Source organism: Papaver somniferum, chromosome 3, assembly GCF_003573695.1.
Source record: "Papaver somniferum cultivar HN1 chromosome 3, ASM357369v1, whole genome shotgun sequence".
Classification (NCBI taxonomy): Eukaryota; Viridiplantae; Streptophyta; class Magnoliopsida; order Ranunculales; family Papaveraceae; genus Papaver; species Papaver somniferum.
In genome coordinates this window covers 175,990,193-176,014,238 of record NC_039360.1, presented here as the reverse complement: position 1 = coordinate 176,014,238, position 24,046 = coordinate 175,990,193, and the positions used below count along the sequence as shown (strand labels likewise).

Below are 24,046 nucleotides of genomic sequence, written 5' to 3'. Positions count from 1 at the left end.
AAATATTCGGTGCATAAAGTGATTGGTTTTTATAACGATGACAACATCTGCCAAATGCAATCTTCTTATTTTTTGCATTGGTGTGTTAGTTTAAGAGCAACATGAAGAGTTATGGCAGAGAAGGTGAGTTTGAATAAATCCCATCATGAAGATTTGGTGAGATGTACTATTATTGGTTTCTTTCCCTTGCTATCTGCCGGGCTGGTCAACTCTATGTTGTAGATGATCGATTGTTTTCTCTAAAATATTGAGCTCAGTGGTTATTTTCTTCGGGCCTTCAAACGACAATGCTTTTGTATAACTTTCAACTTTTCAATCAGCTCTTTGAACCAGTGGTGGAGCCAAGAGTTTTATCTAGGGGGACAAATATATATAGGGACTAAACGTCAATTTTTACCCTACATGCAAATTGGCGGCCCCCAATTTTTTTTGGTTTTTTTTTTTTTCAGAGGACATGTATAAAAATCTATCATTTCTAAGCTACTCCTATAATTTTACCAAATTTAGGAGGACAACTGTATAAATATCTAAATTTTCTAAACTATTTAATGAAATATTGAAAGAACTGGGGGGACAACTTTGTAAATATCCTTGCTTTCTAAGCTTATTAGCTTGACTTCTCAAATTCTAGGGAGGACAACTGTACTCCCTAGTCCTCACACAACTCCGCCACTGAACTTTGAACGTTGGTCGGCATTTCGGCTCACTATTTTTCAAGAAACTGTTATAAGATATCAGATAAATATAAATTGATTGAAAACAGATAGGCTGCAAGGTAAGTACCTGTTCCAGCAGCTTTCAATTAGGGACACCCAATGTGGATCTGTAACTTCTGGAATATCAAGGCGCTGGTCCATGTATCCTACAGTTCCAATCACCTGCAAAATCACTGAAACTTTTATATGTTCTGTGTTTATATGTAGACTTGGGCACTTAGTTTTATGTTAGAGTAGAAAAGTGGAACAAGATTGCAGGTATAACCTTAGGAGGCTCCCCTTAGGCGGCTCCCCTTTTACATGCGTTTAAGTCTCTTCTCCCCTCTCTTCTTTTCCCCTTCCTTTCTTTCTCAACCTGAGGCGGCTCTCCTCTGAGCTCGAATTTGGTCCTTATGGACCAGATTCGAGCTCGGATTTCATTTTAATCTTCGATCTGCCTTGCTCTTTGGTGTTATTGGGGTTCTAATCTTGGATTTTAAAGTTCCAGCTTTAGATCTAGGTTCATTTGGGTTTCTATTTTTGGGTTTTTTTCCATCCAAATCTCTGTGGTGTTGTGATTTTCTTCTTCTTTATTTGCCATCTTTTTCTATTTCATTATCAGTTAAATCATTGTGTAAAACTTTCCTAACTCTTCTTGAGCGGTTTCAATGGGGGTTGATTGCAGTGAGGTTTGAAGATGGTGGTGCATGTGATGGTGGAAATGTCTCAAAGCTGCAGTGTTTTTGGTCCTGGCAGTCTGATTTTCTCCCCCTAATTGTTACATTTCTTGTCAATCCGCCTATTGTTCTTCATCTTTTTCGATCAACATCAGAAGAAATCACTAATTTCATATCTGAGAGATACATGTTTACAATATGGAAGAAGTGGCGGCGATTTCTATATGGTGGCTTGGTCATGAAAGATCTGAGGTAGATTTTGTGCTAGGTTTTCAGCGGCGGTAGAAGAATTTGTTACAGTTTAGGGTTTCAGAAATTGTGTTACAAGGGTTTCTATTTGTGGTTTTTCTTGGACTCTTGGGTCTGAGATTTCTTAATATTTTTAGGGCCTTCATCCCTTTGGGGGTACGGGATTTTCTAATGTGGGTGTTCTACTTAACTGTAACTGTGGGGTTTCTTACATAGCTAATGTAAGAAGGATTTTCCATTTGGGGTTTGTATGTACCTACTATTCCATTAATAAAATTTCTATTTACCGATCAAAAAAAAAAAATTTGCAGGTACAACAAATGAAGTACACATTTTCTTTGTTAATTTTGTAATAATCAAAGCGAAAATATTTTGTGAATCTTTACATTAATTTCGTGACATAGGAACAAATACCTGGAATGAGTTGAGGGTATCCCAAGGAATCTTTTGCGTGGCAAGTTCCCATAATATTACTCCAAAGCTATAAACATCAGATCTGGAATTCATGTCGTATATAGGATTTTCAGCTTGAGAAATTGGATAATCGAAGTCAGAAGAATTAGATCTTGCATTTAACGAACATCAATTTATGACCTACTTTTCATCCGAGGGCTCATCACGCATAACCTCAGGAGCCATCCACTGCGGCTGCAGGTAAAGAATGAGATTAATATTTCTGCTCACATAAGGGACCCAATAACTACTAAAGATCATAGATGAAGAAAGTGGCACTCTTAAAGCTCAGATATGAAAAAAGTAAAATATTTGGAGTAAGTACTAAGTAATAAAGATCAGAGATGAAAGAAAGTAGCACTCTTAAGGAAATTAGCATATACCGTTCCATTTCCTGACTTTGTTGTAAGAAATGTTGCACGTTTTATACGTGTGTGAACACGTAAATCACGAAGGCATCTATATGTTCACAAACAATGTTCGCATTCTATACACATGCTCGCACTGATGAGACGATTGTATTGATTCCTTGGCTCAAAACCTTCGGGTTTATCATTGCCTCGTCTAATATCATCACCAGAGGCGTTCACATAGAGGAAGATAAAGATAACGAAGTGTAAAAGTAATACTCGTGGAGTATGAAATGGATGTAAAGTGCTGAAATGTAAATAAGACTGGGATTTACGTGGTTCAGCACTAAGGCCTACATCCACGGGGTTGTCGTTTTCACTATGCATTTGATGATTACAGAGGTAATCGAATGACTTTGGAGTTTACATAGGTCTGCGAATTTTAAAAAGTAAACTTACACTAACAATTCTTCTCTCTCGACTTCCCTCTGAACCTCTCTCTCTTTTTCCATCCCCTCTCTCTTGGTGGAGAGGGGGTATTTATAGGGTTAGAGTGTGGGACCCGTTTCTGAGAGCCGTTGGAACCTTATCTTCTTGTGCTTTGTGTCCATCACGCAGGGGTCTTCGTTCATTGCTTGATCACGCAGAGTCATCCTCGTTCGTTCCACGGGTTGATCGACACGTACACTGCTCAGAGTGTTTAATGCGGGTAGTTGAGACGCATGCTCGTGTCAGACAAGTGTCTTCTGCCCCTGTCACGTCCATGTCAGTCAACCTTCTCTTCACCGTTGATCTTGGCTTCTTTTGGGGATGAGATAAAGCAACTCTTCGGGAGTTATTTGGTGCTCCGCAGTACACCGTGCTTTTGGTACATCCTTTAACTTCTGCCCTTGGATTTGTTTGGGCGAAGATCCGACGTCGACGGGATGGGCGTGTGTCATCATGTTTTGATGACTTGGTACGCATGCTCTCCACGTGTCTTCTCACATACACGTGTTTGATGATGAAATATGTACACACAATTTGCCCCTTTTCTTCGGGCTTGAGTGTTTAGTGGGAGCATTGAAGAAAACAGACGTTACATATTCCTCCTCTCTCCTAATAATTTCTCCTAGATACTTGGGTACGTTTCTCACTCGTGCATTAACTGCTCATTTAATGGGCACGTTTCTCATTCCTCCATTAACTTCCTTCTCTTTCTTTCGAGTATATAAAGGAGAGGAGAAAAAATTAATTTCATTCTCCTTGAAAATTAATTTCATTCTCCCTGTCAGACTTCATCCTTTGTTCTTCAACCATCAAATTCTCTCTGCCCAAGCATTAATCACGCTCGTTTCTTCTTTGTTTCTGGTTTGTTCTCTCATTTGTCTTCTTTTGGGATTTTGTTTGTGGTGGTAAGGTTTCTTTTCTTCGTTTCTGTTGTTTTAAATTTTGTGTTAATTGTGTTGATTGTAAATTTCCTGCTGCTATTGTACCTTGTTTGTGATGAAGAACATCTTTCGATGCATGTATGCTAGTTTTCCCCTGTTCTTCTTCTCAAGTCGAGGAGGCCAGTGTTTCAATTGTATTGATTTTTTTTTTTTAGGGTTTCTGGGCTATGCTGAGATGAACTGTTAATTTTGTGGTTTTTTTGATCTTTGGTGATGCCCTCGTGTTTGCTTCTAACTTGTTTTTTGTACCTCCTCGCAGCCATGTCTGACCGTCCGCGGCTCCTTATCAAACTCCGCCTTCCAGTCTGCCGAGATCCCCTCCGCGTAGAGAGTCTGATACATCTCCACATGGGGGAGATCTCTCTAAATTGTCGCAGATGGATACCCGCGGTAATAGAGTTTCATCTTCTTCTGGGACGAAGGATTCACCTCCTAGGAAGGGGGATCCATCGAAGGGCCCTTCCGGGTCTCGATACGCTGCCAGTCGTGCTCCTTCTCGTCCTCGTGATGACTCCAGGTGTACGCAGACACCTCCTCGCGGTGACACCTTCAATATTCCCCCTTTTTCGTTCTATAGTGCCCGTGCAGAACCCTCTGCTGCCGCCTCCAGTACTTTCTTTCAAAGGGAAGAACTCCAAAGGTGCTGTGCCGAGAGCTGAATCATCTAAAAATCCTCCTTTCAAAAGAAAAGCTTCCGAAGCTTTTGTTGGTTCGTCCGATCCCGCGGAAGAAGAGGAGGTTATCCCGGTGATACGCAGCGTTTCAGTTAGCAAGAAGAAAGTCACGTTTAAGCACATTGAACTTGAAGTTTTCAAGGAAAAGCATGAGCTCCAAGCCTTCGAGGTTCGTTTTTATGCCCCTGAGGATGATATTACTTACGAGCTCATCTTGAAGTATCAGTTTGATGAGTTTCATCTGTTGACTACGGTTGGAGCCTTCGAGGCGGGTCTTATGCTGCCATTGTATAAGTCTGGTGATTCCTTTTATTATGATGTGCTGGCTGGTCACGAAGGCTCTTCCACCAATACTCATAGTCGTTCCGTGTCGTAATTATCGGGGAACTATCTCCGTGCACTGAGGGAGTGTTATCTGCGGAGTAAGGGGGAGACGACGATGACATGTTACGTTCCAAATCCCGCTGAGAGGGAGTGGTATACTCCTGAAAACTTCAACAACTCCTTTGGGGATTATGTCAATAGTAAGAACCGTAAACCGTGGAGTGTTAGTCTTCGTAACCTCGCAACTCCTCGGGGTGAAATTCGTCTCTTAAGTGAGGTGAGCGATGCCAAACTGAAATACGTTTCAGGCACCGAGGGGTCGGCTCAGCGGAAACTTTTTCCTGCTCGTGAAAGGATCAAGCGTGACCATGATTATGAGTGTCATGCCACTGTTATTGAAATTGTTGGTCCTTGGGAGTATGGTTGGATTCCCGGTCCGCGCGGTTGGCGTCCTTCTGAGAGTAGCAGGCCTCGTGAATCTCCTCCTGCTCGTTATGGAGATTTCTGTCCTTGGTGTTTAAATTTCGAGGGCATGAACTTTCCTTATGCTCTCGACGTTGTTGATGGAGACGAGGAAGAGGTTTCTGGTGCTATACTTCCACCGAAGAGTGCCGCTACTACCAAGGTATGTTATTGCAGATTCTGGCCGCGCCCCTCCTTTTTTGAAAATCAAACTTTGTGTATGAGGAAATAACTCTTTTTGTGGAACGTGTATTGGTTTGCAGGTGTCGAAAAAGAAAAAGATTGGGCCCAAGCAGTCTTCTACCATTGTGACTAGTGAGGCTGAGGTTCATGAAGAAGTTACCAGTCCAGTGAACGAAGAGTTTGCCGAGGATGAGGAAATGTCTGATGGGGAAGAACGCACTGATACTTCCCCTCCTGATGTCGAGGAAGAGGTTGGTGCGGGTTGTGATGGAGTTGATGGAGGAAATAATACCGCGGTGGCCGAGGGAAGTGTTACCGCGGAAATTTCTGCTCCTGCTGGTGATAACCCTGGTGGTCCGGAATTTACAGGAGGGGGTGAGGCTGCGGAAACTCTCCCCACCATTTCTCAAGAGTTCTCCTTTGACAGGATATATTCCTCAAGGGAACTCTTTGATGATGCTCTCGGTTTTCCCGAAGACTTTTCTTTGCTTTCCCCCAATGATGATTGGGATGTGCTCGGGGTTTTTGGTAAGGAAAATGCTGTTGTTCAGAATGAGGGCGCAGATGATCACATTGCGCGTGGTGATGCCGAGGCTTGTGCTGATGGGGAAATGACATCAAAGGGGAAGTCTGTGGTTGACTCACCTTCCGAGGATTTCCCTCACTCGCCGATGTTTGAGGGTGAGGATGTCATAATGGATTGGCTCAAGAAAAAGAGTCTGTTGTTTGTTCCCCATCCTGCCCCGGTGGTTGCTGGCGAGAAAGATTTTGATGCTTATACTCGTCGGATGATGGAACTATCTTCCGAGGCGCGTGTTGCCGAGATGTGGGGGAAAAGCTTGAGTGTTCCAGAGGCTACCCTCGTAGCGGACCCTCCATCTTCTGTTGCTGAAATGATGGCCATAGCCGATGGGTACCAATATGGTTTTCCCCAGCAGCGTGTCTTGGAGGTAAGTCCTCGTACATATCTCTTCGTGACACTCGAATCCTTCGGTGTAATAATGCTTGCCGTTTGATGTGTAGATGATGAGGAGTGAGCATTGTAACCATGTGCTATATCAATTCTTTAAAGCGAAATCTTTGAAGCTGGAGGCTAAGCTTCGTCACAGGGAAAAGGCATTATCTGTGGCTGAGGTGGAGATGGAAGAACTGAAGAATATACTTAAAGAGAAAGAAAGGCTGGGTGAAGCGGAGGCTGGTCTTCGTTCATAGCTTGCCACCGTTCGCGCTGAGTTAGAGCAAACTCGCGGCAAAGTTTCAGCTTTCACAGGTTTAGTTCTTCTCCATCTTTTATCCCTCGTAATTCCTTTCTACTACTTTGTTGTTCTGTCTGAGTCTCCCCACCCTATCTTCAGTGGGTGGAGTCCCCGAGCTGATATGGCTTTGGAATGAAAGGGCACGACAAAAATCTCGTATCAAAGAGTTGGTCGAAAAAATTAAGAGCGAAGCCAAAAAGTGGGACGCTCAGGCTGAGGGATTGTGCGTAAGGCATGTTCAGATGGTTGATATACAGAATCTGTATAACCATGACTGTATTTTGTTCAATGGTACGCTGCTGTGGACACGTGAGAATCTGCGGGAGGCCCGTGAGCGTACTTCGTTATTAGAGGCTAGAATACATCTTCTGGAAGAGGAATTACGAAAGGCTCGCTCCCTTCCGTTTCCGGGAATTAGGGAGAGTATGATGTGTCTTACCAGAGAAAGGGACGATGCCAGAGCCGAGGTTGGGGCTCTCAGCAAAGCCCTTGCTGCGTCTCGCGCTGAAATAGCCCGCCAGGCTGAGTCTGAGAGAAATCTCGAAGTATGCATGTACAGACTTAACAGAGGGGTAACAGAGATAAACAACAAAGTCAACCATCTTCGTCACATGGATTCGATGAAGCAGGTAGAATTAGATGCAAGTCAATTTGCTCTCACCAACCTTCAACTAGATTATAAGAAACTATCCGAGGAATATGACTATCTTGACTAAGCGCGAGACGTGGTTGTTAATGAGTATGAAGAGGCTTCGGCTTGTGTCGAAGGTATAACCTCATTTCATCGAGTGTGATTATGTCTTTTCTGTGCTAAATCCCTTGTGTTGTCTTTTTCAGAGCTCGAGGGACAACTCCGCTCTGCAAATGAAAATTTTGAAAAGGCTCAATCTTCCTTAGTGCAGCAGGAAGGACAGACTAATTATTTTAAGAGTCTGGTGGCATCACGCGAGGAGGTCGTTGGTGCTGCTTCTAAAGAAGTGAATCGTCCGTCCTCGTTGTTATCTCAAGCCCACCAGCGAACGACAGTTATTATGCATAAGGCTCGGTGTCAATTGGCGGAGGAGACAAACAAGATGCTGGAGAAGATTGAGCTTGGCCTTAAGACCGATCATGGCCTCGTCAAGAGCTATCCGCGTCGTCCTGTACCTGCCTCCTTGCCTGGCTCCTCGGGACCCTCTTCTGGTGGGAGCGTCCCTTCAACTCTTCGGAACAACCCTGCTGATGGGGCGGCATCTTCCAAGTAGAAACCACGGCATTATCCTTCATTTAGATTTTTCTAGTATTTTGTAAAGAGAATGTTTTTGATGTGTTTTTTTCTTTGAATTGGCCTTGCCGCTCTTTGTAACCAACCCTTATGAAATGGATCATTCTTTTGGTATACCTGCAGTATCAGTTTGTTTTTTATTTTAAGCATTGTGAGGAAAGACATTAAAAACAAAAGAAGAATGTTTTAAGTGTTTGGGTGCGATACCGAAGGGAGGTACCTTCGTGATCGTCTTGAGACCTGTCACCCCGCTGGCGAACCCTGGGCCAGAGGATTCCCAGACGGTGGGGGCTGAGGCAACGTTCTAGGATATGGGGTTAAAATATTTACATACACCCATTCCGTCGACCCGTTGCCTTAAGATTGGTTGGGTATCTATTTCTGATGGGTGCCTTCCCCCTGGTCTTACACTCATAGACACTGATGGGGGAGCCCTGAGAGATTATAGATTAACTACTTTCCCCAATATTGTTAATAAGTTTTGTTTACTTGAAGGTTTCAGAAAGATTGTTTGATTGATAGGTTGAGGCCTGCTACTCCTCGTCCAGAGATAGAAACATGTAAAGCGGTTACGCTGCCTTCTTCTTCTGGTATTCTTCACGCAGATGCAAAGCTGCGTTGCTCCTATGGGTAGTACGGTTTGAGCCACTTAGCATTCCAAGGATGCCGGAGGACCTCGCCTTTAAGATTGCGAAGATAGTAGGAACCGTTTCCCGCAATGTCGTGTATTATAAAAGGTCCTTCCCATGTAGGTGCTAACTTTACCCATTTCTTCTCTCGTTGATATTGTGGGATTGTTCTTAGCACATACTGCCCCTCTACAAAATTTCGAAGCTTTACCTTTTTGTTGTACTCCCTCGCTAGTCTTCGTTGATAATTTTCCATCTTCTGCAATGCTGCTTCCCTCCTTCCTTCCAGGTCGTCCAATCTCTCTAACATCATGTCTGTTGTGAGATTTTTCTACCATGCTTCGGTCTTTGTGGTTGGCATGAGGATCTCTGTTGGGGTGACTGCTTCAGCTCCATAAGTGAGGAGAAACGGGGATTCCCCAGTGGCAGATCTTCGTGTTGTCCTGTATGCCCGTAACACATTGTGCAGTTGTTCACACCATCGCCCCTTATGTTCGTTTAATTGCTTTTTGAGGATAAGGGCGAGGGTCTTGTTAGTGGCTTCCGCTTGTCCGTTTCTTTGAGGGTATATGGGGGTGGATTTGTTCTTCCTTATTTTAAAAGTATCGAAGAGCATGTCTATATTTTTCCCCTGTAATTGCTTACCATTATCGGACACGATTTCCGCTGGTATGCCGAACCTGCAAATGATGTTTTGGAATATGAAAGTAAACACATCCACGTCTCTGATCCTGGCTAAGGCTTTAGCTTCCACCCATTTACTGAAGTAGTCCGTGGCTACTATCAAAAATCGTTCCTTCGATGAAAGGCCCGACGATATCTATGCCCCATTTTGCAAATGGCCACGGTCTATATACAGAATTTAACGTTGTTGCTGGCGCGTGTATCTTTTTGGCGAAACGCTGACATTCTTCACATCGTCGGGACATTCTTGCGGCATCATGTATCATTGTGGGCCAGTAATATCCTTGCATTTTTGCTTTGTCGGCTAGTGATCTCATACCGCTATGATTCCCTGCGTCACCATAATGGATGTCGTTTAGAATTCGATGCCCCTCTTTTCTGGACAAGCAACGTAGTAACGGTCCGATGAAGGATTTCTTGTACAGGACCCCATCCCGAAGATCATATCTTCCTACTTTGGAGAGTATTTTCCTGGCTTATTTATGATCCTTCATCGGACCGTTACTACGTTGCAGGACCCCATCCCGAAGATCATATCTTCCTACTTTGGAGAGTATTTTCCTGGCTTATTTATGATCCGCGGGTAAGGTTCCATCTTCGAGAAACGCATGGATTACCATTCTCCAATCATCTTCGTTGCTGAAATCTTCGTCTTGATTTGCTCTTGACAGGATATCTTCTTCGTCAAAATCGTTATGGATGTCTTCTCCTACCTGATCTTCGATATTTTCTTCCACTGTATCTTGATTGGTAGCAAAGGAGAATTGTGATGCAATTGAAGGCTCGTATACCCTTGTTATTTTAATAGCTTCGATGCTTTTGTCCTTCAGCATGGATGATATATATGATAGGGAATCCGCGTGCCTGAGATCCCTTCTGTGATAGACGCATTTATGTGTCTAATATAGCTCATTTGTATATATTGTTAGTGCTTGATATCGTACTTATTTGGTTATTTTATTTATTTGTAGGTGTTTTTGGAAGAATAAGGCTTTGTGGCGAAATTGGCTAAAAATGCGGCATTTGGACCTCCGTTGATAACGTGCCGGAAGCGCCCCAGAATTGTACCGGAAGTACCCCAGGAATACCCGGAGGAACCCCGAAAAAAGTGCGGAAAATGTCCCAGAGAAATCACTATACGGACCCTCGTTTGGATAAGGGGTAACCTAATTACTAAGGGGTAACCCAATAGGGAGATAAAACGTATATTAGAGAAAACAGTTAATCCTAATCGGAAAGACTGGTCGTCTAGGCTTACTGATGCCTTATGTGATTACCGTACTGCGTTTAAGACCCCCATTGGAATGTCGCCTTATTGGCTTGTTTATGGCAAGGCATGTCACTTACCTGTTGAGTTAAAACACAGAGCTTATTGGGCTGTTAAGCAGCTAAATTTTCACTTGACAAGGCAGGAGCCCATAGGAAACTCCAGCTCAATGAGTTGGACGAGATTCGTATAGATGCTTACGATAGTGCGAAGGAGTATAAGAACAAAATGAAACTTGTATATGATAGAAACATATTACGGAAGTCATTTTCTCCAGGTCAAAAAGTTCTTCTGTATGACACTCATTTGCATTTGTTCCCCGGGAAACTGCGCTCTCGGTGGACCGGTCCTTTTGTGGTCTGTACTGTTTTTCCTCATGGAGCTGTTGAGATCGAGACACTGGATGGTAGTAGTTCTTCAAAGGTTAACGGTCAGCGATTGAAGCCCTTTTTAGAGCCTTTTCCTACAGGTGATGTTGAGAAGGTCCCTCTGGAGGACCCTGTTTACCCTTGATTGACCATCGAGGCGATTTGTATGTTGTATAATTTTTGTATTCAGTTTTTGGTTTCACTTCACTCAGGTACTATCTTTCCGAACTCTCTCTTTACTATTTCCTCATGTTACTTATATTTTTGGTACTGTTCTTCCATGAGAAACATTGAGGACAATGTTAGATTTAAGTTTGGGGGTGGGGAAGAAACTTTTTGTTAGCTTTTAGTTGCAATAAATAAACTCCAGAGCCTAGAAATTTATGCGTATTCAGGATGGCACTAACCAATCTAAGTGGATGGAAGAATTTTGGTTGTAGGAGTTGAGGAACCAATATGATTAGATGGAAACATCTAGAAGAGTCTATTCATAAAAGCACAGAGCTCAGGTGTTAGAAATAACATGATAGTTTCACCATATCTCGTTGAGTCCTTTTCACTTCTATTTTTATTTTATTTTGTTTTTAAACCATGTTTCTCTAAGTGATAGGTGGGGCCCACGATTCAAGTTGTTACCAATGCTAGGGTGAATTAGAGTGATTGAGATACCATGAAAAAAAAATTGAAAAAGAAAAAGAAATGAAAAAAAAAAAAAAAAAAGATGAAAAAAAAAAAATTGAGACCAGACCATTTGACCAAAAGGAATAAATTCAATAAAGTCGACCACTGGTACCCTTGTATATGCCAGTTGTGTTGACCTAGAGTTAGGTTATCGACCACTGGTACCCTTGTATATGCCAGTGTGTTGATATTAGTCAGACTAGTATCTCAATCCATTAGGATAGGTTCATTTTGGCGGAGGCCTTCAGACAGATATGGGAAACGACGTTCACTTAGTAAACATCAAAACCATATATGTTTTTCTATATCCATCTTCTTGATCTATCCATGTGATTAGTTTTGACTCCGAATATGATGTCCATAGTGCAACTATCTGAGTAGAGCTCTGTCACTTTATATGAATTTTAGTATGCTTGAGTGCAAACTCGTGTACAGCAATTGGAATTTCGCATCAGGGTACTTCTTCCTGTAGTCAATAAGTATGCCAACCAAGGAGATTCTTTAGTGCCTTTCAAGGTTCTGCGTAGATAGCTAAGCTCTGGAGTATTAAGGTTTTGTGGGTACACCTCTGGTAAACCCCCCGGAGACAACACTCCGCCACTAGGGCCACCTAGTGGTTTAACGGCTTACTGCACGTGCTAAGTGTAGTCATTTTATTTTAGATTAGATTTGCTCGAGGACTAGCAAATAATAAGTTTGGGGGTATTTGATAGACGCATTTATGTGTCTAATATAGCTCATTTGTATATATTGTTAGTGCTCGATATCGTACTTATTTGGTTATTTTATTTATTTGTAGGTGTTTTTGGAAGAATAAGGCTTTGTGGCGAAATTGGCTAGAAATGCGGCATTTGGACCTCCGTTGATAACGTGCCGGAAGCGCCCCAGAATTGTACCGGAAGTACCCCGGGAATACCCGGAGGAACCCCGAAAAAAGTGCGGAAAATGTCCCAGAGAAATCACTATACGGACCCTCGATTTTGGATAAGGGGTAACCTAATTACTAAGGGGTGACCCATTTCCAGGCAGCTGCTAAAGGGACACCAGAACTGGATAGGGGGAGATCACATTTCTTCACGTTTTCAAATTAATGTTTTGGCGGGAAACTTCATGCATGTTTACTGGCAGAGTTGGATTCGATTAATGGACGGTTTCTAAAGAGATTCAACCCCCAAAATCAGTTGGGCTGGATGTGAATGGACTAAACAGAGCTGGTACATGTGTTTTGATCGATCACATTGGGCTGGAATAGCCGGGAGAAGAAATCAGAGTCCAAATAGGACACATATGGTTCTGTTTACGTTTCAAAGGTTTTTTGAGGAGATTCTGGGAGAGTTTTACGCTAAAGAAAACTCTACTTGGTCCTGTTCAAGTCTTGGGAGAGTTTTGGGGCAATAGAATAGCTCATAAACGCGTACAGGGAGATCAGAGAGAGATATTCTCTCAACAGCGCAGAGAAGAAAAAGAAAAGAAAAAGTCGGATTCAGTAGAGATTTTTGGGGATTAAAAGACTATATAAGAGTTGGTTCAAGTCATAGAAAAGTTTAGAAAAGTTGAGGAAAAAGTTTGGAGTCCAGGAGAGCCGAAACAAACAAGTTACAGAGAATTGGTGTTGCTGCTGCTGCTGCCATTGAAGAACCTGAAGAACACGAAGAACAGACTCGCAGAGTCCGTCGTTCTTCAGCAGTCTTAATTTCAACACCCAACTGTCGTTGTTTTACAACAGCAGAGGCTTGTATCGTTTATTTTCAGCCTTTTCAACTTTGTAACAGTGACGCTGTAACATTTATACAGCGTTGCAAACTTCTTTTTACACCATTTTCATCAATAAAAACACATTATTAAGCCATGGATACATCTTATGATTATGTTTTTGGGATGAGGAGCTAAACCCATTAGCCAAGGCGACGGAGGAAGCCATTGTTCCACATTAATTGGTATAATTCTAATTTTACTATTTATTTGCAATATTATTATTTGATTATTTGCATGGGATTGAATTGAAATATTAGTTCTTATTGAATAGTTGTGAATTAATTTGATGAAGCATGCTGGGTTTTAAATACTTTTGATGTTTTATACTCTTTGATTGCAATTATTACTTCAAGAATATATTGGAGGCAAATATTAGAATTATGTTTAAAGATAAAATTGCATGAATATTATTTAGAGTTTACTATTTATTTGGTCAATGGTGGAATCCTAGTCTTGGTATTTTTATCCAAAACTTTGAATTATTTTATTTAGTTGCCTGTTTAATTTAAATCTATAAAAATTGTTTTCTTCACAAGTCTGAAAAGAACCCAGTTTTTACCACAACTACAACATCATTTGAAAATCCATCATTCTGCATAAGTGCCGGAACTTGATGTTCGGAATTTGTGATGCCAATGTTTGGACCAAGGCCATGTAAGCTGAGAGGGTGTCGTCGTACACATTGTACTCGAGCCCTATTTGCCGTATGACAAGCTGCGAATCACTTGTCAGTCTTACATCGGTTACCCCCATCTCTATTATTAAGCGGAGGGCATGTACGACTGCCTCGTATTCGACAATGTTGTTGGTGTGCTCTTTGAATTCTAACCTGAGTGCATGTACGATCCTTTTTCCAGTTGGGGTGGTGATGACAATGCCTATTCTTGCCCCTTCCTTATTTTTGGAACCATCGACGAAAACTTCCCATTGTCTTTGACTCGCGGGTTCGCGGACATCAATTGGATCCTTGCTTTCTTCATCGGCTTCTGGAATTCCCTTAATCTCTTCGTCGTTGTCCAGGGGGAGGTCTGCTAAGAAATCCTCCAAAACTTGGGATTTTTTGGAATGTTGAATTTCATGAATGATGTTGAATTGGTCCAGGTGGGTGTTCCACTTGGCTATTCTGCCTGCTTTTCCCGCGCTTTTGAGGACTGCTTCCAGTGGTGCTTTGCATGGGACGCGGATGAAGTGAGTTAGGAAATAGGTTCTCAGCTTTTGAGTAGCCCACACCAATGCTAGGATAAGTTGTTCGATCTTCGTGTAGTTCCTTTCCGCAGAATTGAGGGTCTCACTGACATAATAGATAGGTTGTTCTATCTTCGTATTGGTTTTGACCAATACTGCGCTAACTGCGTCTTCTGTCGCTGCTATGTACAATGCCAAAACCTCATCAGGATCAGGCTTCTGCAGGATTGGAATTGAAGCCAGGTGTTCTTTGATTTTTTGGAAGGCTTCTTCGCATTCTGCGGTCCATTCAAACTTACTCCCTTTTTTGAGAATATTGAAAAAATGTTTGCATTTGTCCGAGGATCGGGCAATAAATCTGCCCAAGGCTGCTGTGGACCCATTGAGCTTCTGCACTTCTTTTAAATTCTTCGGGGATGGCATTTCTACTATGGCCTGAATCTTCTTTGGGTCTACCTCAATGCCCCTTTTTGTTACCAGATATCCGAGGAATTTCCCTGAGGTGACACCGAAAGTGCATTTTTCTGGATTTACTTTCATGTGATGTTTCCTCATTGCTTCGAAGATATCTCTCAGATCCTGGTGGTGATCTTTGCGCAGCTTACTTTTGACGAGCATATCATCAACGTAGACTTCTAAGGTACTACCAACCCATGGCCTGAAGATAGCATCGACCATTCTTTGGTACGTTGCCCCTGCGTTTCGAAGTCCAAAGGGAATTCTAGTGTAGCAATAAAGGCCATGTGGGGTGTAGAATGTTGTGTGTAGTTGATCTTCTTCTGCCAGAGCTACTTGGTTGTAGCCAGAATATCCATCCATGAATGACAGCTCTTCGTATCCTTCTACTGCTTCAACCAGCTGATATATGCTTGTCAGGGGATAGCTGTCCTTTGGACATGCCTTGTTGAGGTTAGTAAAATCGATGCATATCCTAACCCCTCCATTTTTCTTAGGAACAACGACCATGTTGGAGATCCATGTAGGGTACTTGACTTCCTTGATGAACCCTGCTTCTAGTAGTTTCCGAAGTTCTTTTTCGACTGCCTTATGATACTCTGGTGCAACTTTTCTTATTTTCTACCTGAAAGGTGGCGTGCCTGGTTTGATGCGCAGCTCGTGTTGGATTATTTTCGGGTCAATCCCCGGCATATCTCCTAGCTTCCAGGCGAATACATCCGCGCATTCTTTAAGTAATTTGGTTAAGGAATATTCTCTTCTTTCGTCCATTATGGTCCCTACTTTGATAATCTTCGGGTTTTCTTCCGTTCATATGTTGATTTCTTTTACGGGCTCTACTGGTGTGAAAACCGGCTTCGGATCCCCGAGGACTGGGACGTTCTTTGATTGCTATTTGGTATATTTATGTCCTTCGTTGGCTGCTGAAGTACCTGTTTCTGTATTTAGGACATTATCATTTTTTGTCAAACCCCTCCCTGTGGTTTCCTTGAGGAACGGTCTATGGCCTTTTCTTTCGCGGCTTCTTTATTTTTAATTCTTCGGGTTTTTCGCTGCTCTTCTTGTTCGTTGTTGATACGATCCTGAGTGGTTTGGCACTCTTTTGCAGAGACCCGATCTCCCTTGATTTCCATCACTCCCTCAGGTGTAGGGAATCTGAGATATTGGTAGTAAGTTGCCGCCACTCCTTTGAGTTTATGTAACCACTTTCGTCCAATAATGGCGTTATAGGGGGATGGGGCGTCAACCACGCTGAATCGTGTTTCTACTTTCATGGGTCCGGCGTTAACCTGCAACACGATGTCTCCCAATGGCTTCGTGGGTGCTCCATTGAATCCGTAGATGGTGTAATAAGAGGTCATTAGCTGTTCATCATGGAGCTTCATTCGTTTGAATGCGTCGTAGAATAGAACGTTTACTGAGCTTCCCCCGTCTATGAGGATCTTTTTGAGGTTACATCCAGCCACTGGTAGTGTTAGGACCAAGGGATCGTTATGATCTTCCATATCTTCTTCGATATCTTCAGCATCGAAGATAATAGGTGTCCATCCACTCTTCGTGCTCGTCCACCTCTACACCATCAATCTTATATAATTCGCAGTGGTCCTCGAACTGCTTCCGTAGCCTTTTCCTATCTGCGTTGTAAGGAGGGCCCGCGGCTTCGGAACACGAGATGGTGTTGATTGTGCGGTTTCCCTCTGGAAGTTGGACTGGCTTGGTCCGTTTGGATCTATCCTCGGCGCCTCCTTTCGTATGTAATGTTGGAGTTCGCCAGCATCAATCAGTTTTTGGATCATTATTTTGAGGTTTTTGCATTTCTCGGTCTGGTGTCCATTGAAGCAGTGATATTCACAGTAATCTTTAGACTTCTCGGTTCTTGGGGATGTTTTCCCTTAGACCACGGCCACTCCAAATTTTCCCTTCCTTTGATCTCTCGCAAGATCCGAGCATAGCTAGCATTGAGCTTCGTGTAAACTTGATCTTCGAATTTTCGATCGTCTTTTCGTCGTTCATCTCTTCGTTCCTTCCTATCTTCGTGAGGCCGTTCCACTGAGATATTTCTTTTGGCCCCATTGGTTTGTTCTGCGGAATTGGTACGGTGAGACCTCTGCGGGTATGCCCTCGGGTTCTCACGCTGGATTTCTTCAAGACGAGCGTACTTTTCAATAATTATTCGAAGATCTCCTTCTGTCTTAGGCACGCTTCCATGAATCTCAACAAACAGTAGACTCATTCGGTCTAATCCCCACTTGTAGCAGTTGATACTTACTACTGGGTCCACACTCCCTATGGCTTGGCAGATCTTGTGCCATTTGTTAGTGTATTCCCTCGTGTTTTCCTTGTAGCCAATTGCCAGCGAAAAGAGCTTATCCATTCCGGTGTTAACAGCCTTGTTATACATGTAAGTTCTTAAGAACTTTTCTGCGAGTTGATCGTAGGAGTGGATGGAGTCAGGCGGCAAATTATCAAACCAAGACAAAGCCGATCCTTTCAGGCTTGATGGGAAGTATCTACAGAGTACGGCGTCGTTCTGACTCCATCTGGCTAAGACACGGTTATAATACCGAATATGTGCAGCGGGATCACTGGATCCGTCATAGCATTCGAAGGTCGGGACAGGGCATTTCAGCGGAATATGGGTGTTGGCCAGGCGATGAGTTAGGGGCGTGGAGTTAGCTTCTCTCATGACCTCTTCTAACCTTCCCCCGCCTTGTCTAGTTTTTAACTTCCTGATCTCAGCCATCATTTCATCACGCAGCTCTTCCATCGCGCGGTGGTGCCCTACGCTCTCCTGCCCGTGATAGTATGACTCTTCGTCATTATAATCCAGGTCGGATGCGCTATTTCCCCTAGCCGCGTCTGCTACGATGACTCTTCGGTCTCGATTAGGTTCTGGTGCCTTTGAATTTGCTTCATCAAGTTGTTGGCTGGTCTTCGTGCTTAGGGCAATCCGGTCTTTTAAATCTTGATTTTCTCTGGCCAGCAAAGCTACGGCATCTGCGTAGACCTGCTGGCTCTTCTTCAATTCTTCAAGCTCAGCCATCAGTCGATGTGATTGGTTTGACCCCTGATTAAGAGTCCCAACTCGTGCTACTACAGCCATGGTGCCGCCTTCTTCTATGGTTTGCACTAAAGGTGGTAGAGGATCAGCTTCGATTGTTGGCATTTCCAAATCAGGCTGAGTGCCCATCTGCGGTGTTAGAACCGCCGGCACAGTTTGATTCTGATCGTTTGTTGATGGCATTCCGAAGGTTGGCGGATGCGCGGGCTGATGTGTTCTGGACTCAGACACCCTTTCTTTTGGTTGATGGAATTGACCCGTAGCAAAAGTTTTGATGGTTTCTGCAGCCTTCGGGGCTGCCGCAGCCGTACTGTACTTTTGTCTCCGCTACTCTGAGAGCCGCGGCTGCAACGGAGTTAGCGTTCATAGGCGAAGTGATTTCCGCAGTATCCTGCCTCTGACTAGTCATTTTGGCTTTGTCTCCTTTCTGCTTGCTGTGGGTGATGACCGGGGTCGTCCTTGGTGCTTCCTTTGACGAGGCTTTGGATTTTCCTGCCTCCTGCGTCTTTTCCATCTTGGGTCCTTTTGTTGCTTTCTTTCTGCACAAGGGAATTTCAAACAGCGAGAAACAGAAATGTCCGTGCGGATCTGGTTAGTTTGCAAAATACCATATTCCAAGATGGGGAGAAACTGCCCGAGGGCCACAGAGAAAACTTTAGGGAGGCTCACTTGATTAAAACATATGAGTTAAAATACATGGGTTAAGGTCTATTAAAAGTGCGGACTCATTGAAAATATATGAAAACGCATGAAGATCCCTTGGAAGATGCACGTAGATCCATTGAAAATGTACGAAAACCCACCGAAGAAACAGGTCCGTACAAGATCTAAAAAATGTAAATCCGTGGATCTAAGCAATAAATCTTTTAACCAGTTTAAACTGCATCGATAGATACTGCTAGAGCTAATGAAGATAATGGGTGTGTTTTTGAAGATAATAAAGTTAACAAAAGATAAATACTGCTAAAGCTAATGAAGCAGGGCAATCATATGCTAGTTTAAGTTGAAATCACAGGATAAGATAAATCTTTTACCGGGACGAAGTCCCTGTTTCTAGCGCCAGATTGTGAACACGTAAATCACGAAGGCATCTATATGTTCACAAACAATGTTCGCATTCTATACACATGCTCGCACTGATGAGACGATTGTATTGATTCCTTGGCTCAAAACCTTCGGGTTTATCATTGCCTCGTCTAATATCATCACCAGAGGCGTTCACATAGAGGAAGATAAAGAAAACGAAGTGTAAAAGTAATACTCGTGGAGTATGAAATGGATGTAAAGTGCTGAAATGTAAATAAGACTGGGATTTACGTGGTTCAGCACTAAGGCCTACATCCACGGGGTTGTCGTTTTCACTATGCATTTGATGATTACAGAGGTATTCGAATGACTTTGGAGTTTACATAGGTCTGCGAATTTTAAAAGGTAAACTTACACTAACAATTCTTCTCTCTCGACTTCCCTCTGAACATCTCTCTCTTTTTCCATCCCCTCTCTCTTGGTGGAGAGGGGGTATTTATAGGGTTAGAGCCGTTGGAACCTTATCTTCTTGTGCTTTGTGTCCATCACGCAGGGGTCTTCGTTCATTGCTTGATCACGCAGAGTCATCCTCGTTCGTTCCACGGGTTGATCGACACGTACACTGCTCAGAGTGTTTAATGCGGGTAGTTGAGACGCATGCTCGTGTCAGACAAGTGTCTTCTGCCCCTGTCACATCCATGTCAGTCAACCTTCTCTTCACCGTTGATCTTGGCTTCTTTTGGGGATGAGATAAAGCAACTCTTTGGGAGTTATTTGGTGCTCCGCAGTACACCGTGCTTTTGGTACATCCTTTAACTTCTGCCCTTGGATTTGTTTGGGCGAAGATCCGACGTCGACGGGATGGGTTTCTTGGCTGTGGGCGTGTGTCATCATGTTTTGATGACTTGGTCCGCATGCTCTCCACGTGTCTTCTCACATACACGTGTTTGATGATGAAATATGTACACACAACGTGATAGGCCAAAATGACCAACCTGATAAAAATTAAAAGAAGATAAATATATGGTGCTTCCGTTTATGATTTAACTAACTAAAATATGTGCATAGTAAGAAAGGAACTAACTAATACTGATATTATGAACACATATGTGACATACCTTCACAGTCCAATTCTTATCAACCAACAGATTCGATGACTTCAAATCACGGTGGACAATCGGTGGGTTGCACAGATGAAGATAATTCATACCTCGTGCCTACAGAAAGGATAAACATAAATTGATGCATATAATCAGTGTATGTAGAAGATCAAGTTTGCAAGCGTACTGAACAATTCATAGTTGACTTGAATAGTAACTATAGGGGCGATTAACGACACTACATGAAGAGGTATCAGAAAAGCAGTGGGCGGAGCTAGAAATCTGTTTATGGGGGAGCAAAATATTTTTAGGGGTAGCAAGTATGCTTAAATGGGCTTGCAACTCCAATTTCTCTAAAATTTTAGGCTTGAAAGTGAGCTGGGCTGGGTGTGCAATTGCACACCCTTGCTTCCAGCTGCCTTCGCCACACTTATCCCAGTCTCTTACATGGTTTGTACTGACAAATGCGAGAGAGATTTTCTACAGTTGTTGGAACGGACATAATCTAATTTCCTAATGTTATGCACTCCTCTACAAACGCCCAATTCAAGAGTACTTACAATATCCAAAGCCATGAGAACACGTCGTCTCGTCCAATGCAGTATTTTTAAGCAACTGAAACAAACTCCCACTGTACTACAAAGGTTCTAAACTCCGTTAATATAATAAATTGTTCAGATAAAATAAACAAATATTAACGCCAAAAATAAAATAAAAAGAAATCAATACAAACATCTTCGTGTTTTCATTGCAGAAGGATTGACATTATCCTATGCTTTACTTGATAAATTTATATACAGTATAATAATTTTGCTGATAAGAGAGAAAAATTGTAGTGGTGGGTTTACATAGAAAGTAGGGTAACAAGAAGAACAAGAAGAAAAAAGATCAGGAATCAGATTACTCATCGAATTTTAAAGGTTGCAGGAGAAAAGGTGGGGAATCAACCGAGGGAGGAACTCTGTAACAATGCACAGATGCTGATGGGAAGTTACTGCTCCCATAAAGAGTAGTACATTTGAATGTCGTAGCCTCTTCATAAGTAGTACCTTCATGATAAATACACTTTAGACCAATGGCCAATGGGTTTATCTATGTAATGCAATGATTAGTTTTCTTTGCACAAATCTTAGAAATGCACTGGTGACTGATGTCTAGTCATTTTTTAATTCTTAAGAGCAAGTGCTTTGATGCGTTTAGGTGTATTGTACAGAACAAAACTTAGCCACCTTGAAAAATTACCTCGTCTGAAGGAATGTAGGAGATCATCCGAGTGGTCAAACTTGGAAAACACCTTTACGGCAACATCCTGCAAGATAGTGAAAGATGCTTGTTAAAATCGCAAACATAAAAGATTGAATTATATGTTCCTTGTCTTTACCTCTTTTATTTTCTGCTAACCAAACAACATTATCGGTAAACTAATGCCAGGTAACCAAATTACTAACTAAACAACATTATCGGTGAACCAATGACATGTAACCCAAATTATTAGCATCATTTGCCGCAATTAGAATACCCCCAAATGTATAATTAGACAATTGATATTTTTTTTGACAAGGAAGTTTGACGCTAATGCTAGTAACTATTTAGTCAAACGATGAGACTTTTAAGGTGTTGCCCATGCCAAATGGCATGCTACACCCAGAATATATGTGCATACTAAGATGTAGAATGCATATGCATTTAGAAATGTGATGCACCAATTTAGGCATGATAACACCTTTGCCAGATAAATTTTCACAAGCAACAGAAATAATACCGAGCCACACCAAAAACCATGATACACAATTCCACATGAACCTGAGAGCAATGATAAGAATTATAGATCAGAATGAACTTCGGAATTTTCAAATAAGACACCAATATGTATTCCTTAAACATAATCAAAGGAAGCTTTGAAATTAATAAAATGTTTACCTGTCCCTATTTACTCGCCAAGCTTCAAGTCTTCCCACAGGATATCATAATGCACTGGGTCTACTCCTATATCAAATTTATGAGGAGGACAACTGCTGGTACTAGTACTACCAGTACATCGTCCACTACTTGTGCTGCTAGCGTTACTAGTAAAGAACCTCGAACCAGAGGCTTCATCTCCAGATCGGTTACTCTCCATAACCTTAAATTCTGGCTTAGATGATCCCGAAAAAATCTTTGATGATCAAATTCATCCTCTTGTTTACAATTCATCCAGTCAAAGAGGCCATGACTAGTCCTTTCCACATCAAGTTCACTTCCTTTCCATGACCATACCGCCCTCTTCTTCTTAATCCAAGACTCTGCTCTAGCACTAGATTAGACTAGTATGCGCTTAATCCCTGTAAAATGAGGTGTATTTGAAAACAAGACACTAAGAACTGAAACGTAAGTTATTATAAGGTTGAGAATCAAAGAGTAAATTTGCCGATCACATCGTGAAAACAAATAACTCCGGATAGAACAATGAAATCAAAGAGTGGTGGGTTAGAAACCAACACCGCTACTATAAGCGAATCCAAACTTAGTAGAAATAAATCCACCGGTTAGGTACAGATCAAATCTTAACACGATGGTCCATCGAACCGTTTTTGCAAACAGGCCAAAGGTATGTTCAAAACTGAATACAAAGCTCTTTTATCATTAGGGAACAAATCTCATGAGTCTGTATATTTTAGCACCTCAAGAACCATTCAATACACAAGAATAAAGCTCTGCAACTAAGAAAACTTCAGCTAAAAGCTATTTTTGGATAAAATGTATAAAAAAGGTGAAAACCCCTTTTCATGGACAGTAAATTGAAAGCTTGTATAAAATTGAATACCAATTCCAGAAAGAAAAGCGATTATCAAATCGTTTGCAAGAACAGTGGATAAAAGATTTGTAAAGTTGAACACCGATTTTAGAAAAGAAAACTTAAACAGAAATAGATGTTGCTGACTCCGTATGATCTCTAAAATCTAAAGGAATACCATCGTATTATTGAAAAGCTTGGGTTACACCATCGGTATTCCTCTTGTGAATTTCAATCTTGCCTACACCCTCGTTACCAGACTCCCTTAGAAAATTCTCTTGGAACTTTTCCGGAAGGAGTATGTCGCCTCCAAGCGAGCTAGCTTCACTCGATGTTGCTGACTCCGTATGATTAGAAAAAACATTTTCTGAAAAACCTTGGTCAAAATGAGGGCCATCTCTGAGACGGACTTCATGTTCCACGGTGTTCTCATTAGTCTTTAGTTTCGACCTGACTTTGTTGGTAATTTTAGATGCCTGTCCATGGTTCTATTTATCAAGAGAAGCTGAAGCAAAAGTGATTATAAAGACGATAAATTTCTACATGGAGGAACCGTATAACATTTGATGCTTCATTGCTTATCTAGTGTAACATGTAATAGATCCAAACTTACTATGTTCCATATCTTCGTGGAAACCACAACTTGGGGAGGTTTCTGCGAGTTGATATGATTTTTAGTGGAAGTGACATTTTTTGGCTGACAAGATCTGGGACAGGTTTCCAAAGATGGAAATGGTGTCTTTCGAAGAAAAGACTGTGAATCAACAACTACCCCAACAACTCCTAGAAAATCACTTTTATCATCATAAATTGGGCTGTTAGTTACAAATATTGCAAATCGTCTCCCTAGCTTATTCATGACAGGGATTGTCCCGGACCACATCTCCCCCAGGGTAATCATGTTTATGACATGACGAGCTTCATCTTTGTCACGGTCACAAGTAAGGAGCTGAAGGGCATTCTGACCAAGTACTTCTGCTACAGAATAGCCATACAGGATCTCAGCCGATCGGTTCCTGCATAATTGAACATCAATAAATGAGT

At 42.2% G+C, this 24,046-nt stretch overlaps 1 pseudogene; it reads right to left on the bottom strand.

Annotated features, from left to right (window-relative positions):
• Positions 1-627: 627 nt before the first annotated feature.
• Positions 628-23,187, bottom strand: LOC113360365 (annotated as a pseudogene).
• Between the last annotated feature and the right edge of the window lie 859 nt (positions 23,188-24,046).